The sequence below is a fragment of the Megalopta genalis genome, chromosome 6 (genome assembly GCF_051020955.1).
Source record: "Megalopta genalis isolate 19385.01 chromosome 6, iyMegGena1_principal, whole genome shotgun sequence".
In the NCBI taxonomy this organism is placed as follows: Eukaryota; Metazoa; Arthropoda; class Insecta; order Hymenoptera; family Halictidae; genus Megalopta; species Megalopta genalis.
Window position 1 is genome coordinate 1,945,728 of NC_135018.1, and position 6,509 is coordinate 1,952,236.

Here is a 6,509-nt window from a genome sequence, read left to right on the forward strand (position 1 = left end):
GATAAATTTCATCGAGGTCTTATGTTACGGAAAAATTGCCAAATGTCGTCTCTCGTTTGAACGCTTTGCACGAGTCTCCCCCCGCCCCCCCATCCCTAAGTAATGTAAGTACTTAATTGGAATCAAAATACTTAAATTACTCAGTAATATACGCAGAAATTATATTATAGAATATTTAGCACTTATGGCTTTAATTTTGCGATATGCTGGCATGTTTATTTAAGTTTGATTTTTCAGTATATATTTTCAAATATCAGAATGGATTTCAGATTGTGAGATAATAAATATAGTACATCAATTTAGGAAAACTAGAAGTATAGTATAATATTCAAGTATAGTATAATATTAATATAATATTATAGTATAATATTCATATATATAGTTATTATTTTATATAATTTTATAGTTATGTATATAATAATAGTTATTTTATTTATTGTCATTATTATTATCATTGCTGATATTGATACGGTATTAATTCTGCAGTATGCTGGCATGTTTATCTAAATCTGATTTTTCAGTATATATTTTCAAATATCAGAATGGATTTCAGATTGTGAGATAATAAATATAGTAAATCAATTTAGGAAAACTAGAAGTATGGCATAATATTCAAGGGTTCCTTTATACATATAATAATAGTTGTACTATTACATATAGTTATATATATAGTTATTATTTTATATAATTTATAATTATGTATATAATAATAGTTATTTTACATATTATCATTATTATTATCATTGTTGATATTGGTACGGTATTAATTCTGCAGTATGCTGGCAGATTTATTTAAATCGGATTTTTCAGCATATATTTTTAAATACCAGAGTGGATTTCAGATTGTGAGATAATAAATATAATAAATCAATTAATGAAAACGAGAAGTATAGCATAGTATTCAAGGGTTTCTTTATACATATAATAATAGTTATACTATTATATATAGTTATTATTTTATACAAATTACAGTTATGTATAAATAATAGTTATTTTATATATTATCATTATTATTATCATTATTGATATTGGTGCCTCCGTCTACGTTCGATAGACAGATTATTTATCTCTCTTAACACAATGTAAATCATGGTACGACTACAATGTTGCCACGTCGCCAATTTTCATTTCTCAAAATATAGTGTTCGATCACTTTGAACGCAACGCTGCATTTTCTCAGAAATGATTAATCTTACTTTTCTGTGCGCGATGTTTAAACGAAATTCGTACTTTTAAAAAAATACGATTCGACGAATTGGGACGTTTCCACGAATCGTTTCGACGGAAGGAATACATTTCCAAATTGAAAAAAAATATTCGATCCTGCCAGGATTCGAACCTGGAATCTTCTGATCCGTAGTCAGACGCGTTATCCGTTGCGCCACAGGACCTACTTCGTTCGAGTTTCACAGTTTCCCGCCCCTTCGTTCCAAAGCTTCGTAATATTTTCAGTTAATATGAAACTTTTCGCGATCGTTTCGCGACAGAGATCTGGATATACGGCTCGGTAAACTATGAAATAAGTATAATAAATGCAGCACTTCTCACCACCGCCTGGGAAATTTAAGGTCGATCGTAAAATTTTATTACCCCGAATATAGGAGTCTCTGCGAAATACTCTTGAATGTCTTTCATAGATTGTTTTTCGATTTACGACGGCAATTATTTAGTTTCGGTATTTAAAATGAAATTTTAGCGGCGAGCGAATCGCGTTGTCTCGCGATTCTGTAAATACGATGCAGTGATTAATTACAACACGAAAAGTGACATTATTAGTTACAGTGTTACTAATTAGAGCAATTTACGTTGGAGAGAAGATACTATATTTCGACGGAATATAGCTTAGATATGCAAAACGGTATAAAATGATATAAAAATGTACGTTTAATGTGAAGATCTATCTTTCAAGCATAATTAGCATAATTTGTTATAAATTAGAACAAACGATGAATTCTTTTGAGGTGCTAGAAGGACTCTAGTCTATTAGACAATGTCTGAATGGCAAAATAGAAATAAAAAGCTCATCTTCTTTAACTTTTTCAGCAAATTGTGAACTTAAAACTGAAACAGTGCGTTATTTATGTAACTATAGTATTATAGACTATTATATTAACAGTATTATATGACTATAGTATTATTTATGGACTATTATATTAACAGTATTATATAATTATAGTATTATTTATAGACTATTATATTAACAGTATTATATAACTATAGTATTATTTATAGACTATTACATTAACAGTATTATATAACTATAATATTATTTATAGACTATTATATTAACAGTATTAGTCTATAAATAATACTATAGTTATATAATACTGTTAATATAATAGTCTATAAATTATTATTATTATATATATATATATTATTATATTAACAGTATTATATAACTATAGTATTATTTATTGACTACTATATTAACAGTATTAGTCTATAAATAATATTATAATTATATAATACTGTTAATATAATAGTCTATAAATTATTATTATTATTATATTAACAGTATTATATGACTATAGTATTATTTATAGACTATAGTTATTGAAAGGTATTAAAATCTTTAGGTTGTGTACAGTCATCGCTCGAAGCAGTCGAAAATCGCGAAAAACTGCGATTTCTGCGATCTTTAAATGTGTGTAGATGTGCGAAACGCATTCTTCAGGCTCAGATAAAAAAAGGTTAAAAAAAATATCAGTTCTTTAAATTCTCGGAAATTTTTTTTTACACATTACCCGGCAAACTAATCCGGCTTAACTTTTCAACAAAATTCGAATCGCTCGGTCAAATTTCGGCTACGTTATTCCGCTCGAAAATGTTCGCCTTTCGCGAGCCGAGGTAATTTGAAAAATTCCCAGGGCGCTGCGAATTCAGCGAAGCTCGGGACTTCGAAGCCTTCGAGGAATATTGGCATACTATGAGTCAATATATCTTCCCGAACTTCAGACAACTCGCTGCAATTAGTGGAGACGCTACAATATATTCGAAGGCGGAAGAAAGATGATTTATGAAAATGAGACAAGGAAGAAAAATAGTCCTGGGAAAGGCGCTTGACGAGGAACCATCATGCTCTGGAAAGATCGATGATCCCTCTCGGCTACCACCTACGCTTGAATCGCGAGTGCGCAAAAAGATAGTCCGGTAATTAGGATACATTCGAGGAGTCCGGCTGCTCAGAAATTCTGAAATCGAGGGAAAAAGCGGAGGGAGGCGTTCTCCGAAAATTTGCGAGCAAATTCTCCCTAATTCGACGCTCTGATTGTGTATTATTAACTATAAAAACGAGCCGCGAATAACCTTGACTCTTAGTGGAAAAACAATAATTTTTGAAACTTGTATTTCAATATATAGCTGACCAAATATATTATAATATTTATTATTTAATATATTTATTTATTTTAATATTTTAATATTTAATATATATAATAATATTATATAATATTATATATATATTATTATTATATATTAATTATTATATTATATTATTATATATTATTATTATATTATATTATTATTATTTTATTATTTTTATTATTATATATATTATTATTATTATATTATTATATAATAATATTTTATTTATTTAATATATTATATATATTTCAAATATAGCTGACCAACTTTTATTCGAAATACTTTTCCTCAGACTGTCGAAAGTGCTTAAAAAATCGTGGCGACACTTACATGCCACACAATTTTATATAAAAATTGGTATTTTGGGTTTTCTAGATTCCCCAAAATTTGCTCCATTCTTCGCGAACATCGCAGGTCTCGGACCACATAATTCCAGCGCATATATTTCTCCACGAAATGCAAAACAATTTTGCTTCGTTTCATATGTCAATTTAACACGTCTTATTCCAGAAATATAAAGTTAACCTTTTGCACTCGATGCTATTTTAACTCCAAAACCACGACGTTTCTTTCGAACCGCAGCATTTCAATTTCACACGATTCCTTTCACGTTAAGCACGTGACGTTTAGCTTATCGGTTTATTTGGCTATCGCATTTTTAACTGTGCTTCGAGTACAACATTTTTAAGTACATCTCCGAGCCTTAAAATTCTTTTCGAACGTGGTCCAGCTCACATCCGACGGCTCTGCACAGTCGCCATTAGAGTGCAAAGGGTTAATCATGTCGGAGAACAAACCGAAGGCACAGCAATTGATCGGCTCGCATTAACCGTTTTTAAGTACATTTCGGAGCCTTAAAATTTTTTTCGAACGTGCTCCAGCTCATATCCAACGGCTCTGCACAGTCGCCATTAGAGCGCAAAGGGTTAATCATGTCGGAGAACAAACCGAAGGCACAGCAATTGGTCGGCTCGCATTAACCGTCTCCGCCATCCCAATTGGGTATTTACGAGGTTTACACCTAAAAGATTGTCGCCGCTTTTAACGAGCTCCGTTCGCTCTTTACGAACGTTTCCCGAGCAGTTTTCCGGGGCTCGAGGCGGCACGCGGCTCCAACGATCGACGTCTCGCGATCGGCTGCCGTAGAATATTTTAAGGTTCATTAAAGGCGCAATAATGAAGAAGTCTTGGCCGGCTCTCGAATAATTTCCGGCTGGTTCGTCGTTTGAACGAAACTACCCTCTCCTCTCCCCGGGGCTCCCCGTCACGGCCCTTCCGGACTTGCCCGTACTTTCCGCCGTTTCTCCTGTGCTCGAAACTTTATCCGCAAAGTCTTTCGGCCCCGGCGGGCCGGCGAAATTAAAGCCGAAGTTTCCGGGGGAAAAATCGTCAGCCTGTTTGCCAAGTAGTCCTTCCGTTTTCGACGACGGCAGTAAAAATATTGGGCGTTCCCCTTCCCGGCGAAAATTCGTCCGAAGAATTTTCCGCCCGATCGTGTTCGCCTCGCCGCATTCTCGCGTTTCAGGACCGTTTCAGCCAAATTAATAGGGTCATTGTCCCGCTAAAAGGCGATCTGGAGCCTCGATCGTGTACAAAAAATTATAGGACACTTGCGATTAGTATACAGTAGATTTTTGTATTACTGTTTCTATACAGAGTGTTTTTTGGGTGTTCTTTGCGAATTTTTCTCTTCGGCATTTTTGAGACTTTATTTAGCCGACGTTCCTTTATTAGCCAAATTGGATCTTCAATCGTGTACAAAAAATGATAGAACACTTGCGATTAGTATACAGTAGATTTTTGTATTACTGTTTCTATACAGAGTGTTTTTTGGGTGTTCTTTGCGAATTTTTCTATTCGGCATTTTTGAGACTTTATTTCGCCGACGTTCCTTTATTAGCCAAATTAATATGGTCATTGTCTTGCTAAAAGGCGATCTGGATCTCCAATCGTGTACAAAAAATGATAGGACACTTGCGTTTAGTATACAGTAGATTTTTGTATTACTGTTTCTATACAGAGTGTTTTTTGGGTGCTCTTTGCGAATTTTTCTCTTCGGCATTTTTGAGACTTTATTTAGCCGACGTTCCTTTATTAGCCAAATTGGATCTTCAATCGTGTACAAAAAATGATAGGACACTTGCGATTAGTATACAGTAGATTTTTGTATTACTGTTTCTATACAGAGTGTTTTTTGGGTGCTCTTTGCGAATTTTTCTCTTCGGCATTTTTGAGACTTTATTTCGCCGACGTTCCTTTATTAGCCAAATTAATGTGGTCATTGTCTTGCTAAAAGGCGATCTGGACCTCCAATCGTGTACAAAAAATGATAGGACACCTGCGTTTAGTATACAGTAGACTTTTGTATTACTGCTTTTATACAGAGTGTTTTTTGGGTGTTCTTTGCAAATTTTTTTCTGCGGCATTTTTGAGACTTTATTTAGTCGACGTTTCTTTATTTGAAATTTCAGGCTTGTTATTACTAATTGATACAGTAGTTTATACAGGGTGTCCCGTAATTATGTTAGCAATGGAAAGAAGCGATTCCTGAGGTCATTTGAAGTAACTTTTTTCTTAGTGCAATATGACTGGCTCTATCTCCGACGATTTTTAATATTTTTTTATGAAAAAAATAGCGTGTACTGCTTGAACATAGGTCAATATCATGCCACAAATCCCGACGCAATAATATATTTATGGCTTTCAAAGATAAATCCCAAACAGGAGCTAAAAAATTCACCTCTAGACTAGAATAACCCCTTAGAATAATAATAATAACTATAGACTATAATAATAACTATAGACTATAATAACCCCTTAGACTAGAATAACCCCTCTTTATGGCACGATTAACTCTTTAAGTCACGGTGGAATTAACTGAGTCCAAGCCCGTAACAACAAATTGAATCGAATTATTATTATTATTTCCTTATGTTTTTATATCACGTTATTCCTCCGCCAATAACAATATACCAATTCTATCGAATTTAAAACGCGATAAAATTGTCTGTGCAACATGGTTCTACTTTATCTCCCGAAAGCAAACAGTAAACCAATGTGATATTACACAACTGTTACAACCGATATATTCGTTATCAGAAGAAATGGTGCGCCTTGGCCGGGTTTCAGCAGTTTTTTGCCGACCG

The 6,509-nt window shown here is 33.5% G+C and overlaps 1 non-coding gene across 1 annotated transcript; it reads right to left on the reverse strand.

Moving 5' to 3' along the window:
* Positions 1–1,318: 1,318 nt before the first annotated feature.
* On the reverse strand, positions 1,319–1,391 carry TRNAR-ACG (transfer RNA arginine (anticodon ACG)). Its single transcript has one exon. It is a non-coding gene; the product is annotated as a tRNA-Arg (tRNA).
* Positions 1,392–6,509: the final 5,118 nt, after the last annotated feature.